We start from the raw sequence: 407 nt of genomic DNA, 5'->3' as shown, positions 1-407 counted from the left end.
CTGTGCTCTTCCACACACTGGCCCAGAGTAATGCAGCTGTGCTCTAACGCCCATCTGTGATGCAGCTGGGCTCTAATGCCCATCTGTGATGCAGCTGGGCTCTTCCACACACTGACCCAGAGTAATGCAGCTATGCTCTAACGCCCATCTGTGATGGGGCTGTGCTCTTCCACACACTGGCCCAGAGTAATGCAGCTGTGCTCTAACACCCATCTGTGATGGGGCTGGGCTCTTCCACACACTGACCCAGAGTAATGCAGCTGTGCTCTAACGCCCATCTGTGATGCAGCTGTGCTCTAACGCCCATCTGTGATGCAGCTGTGCTCTAACACCCATCTATGATGCAGCTGGGCTCTTCCACACACTGGCCCAGAGTAATGCAGCTGTGCTCTAACACCCATCTGTGA

Source organism: Mastomys coucha, unplaced genomic scaffold (assembly GCF_008632895.1).
Source record: "Mastomys coucha isolate ucsf_1 unplaced genomic scaffold, UCSF_Mcou_1 pScaffold15, whole genome shotgun sequence".
Taxonomy (NCBI): Eukaryota; Metazoa; Chordata; class Mammalia; order Rodentia; family Muridae; genus Mastomys; species Mastomys coucha.
The sequence above is the reverse complement of the archived record's forward strand: the minus strand, read 5'-3'. Positions refer to the sequence as shown.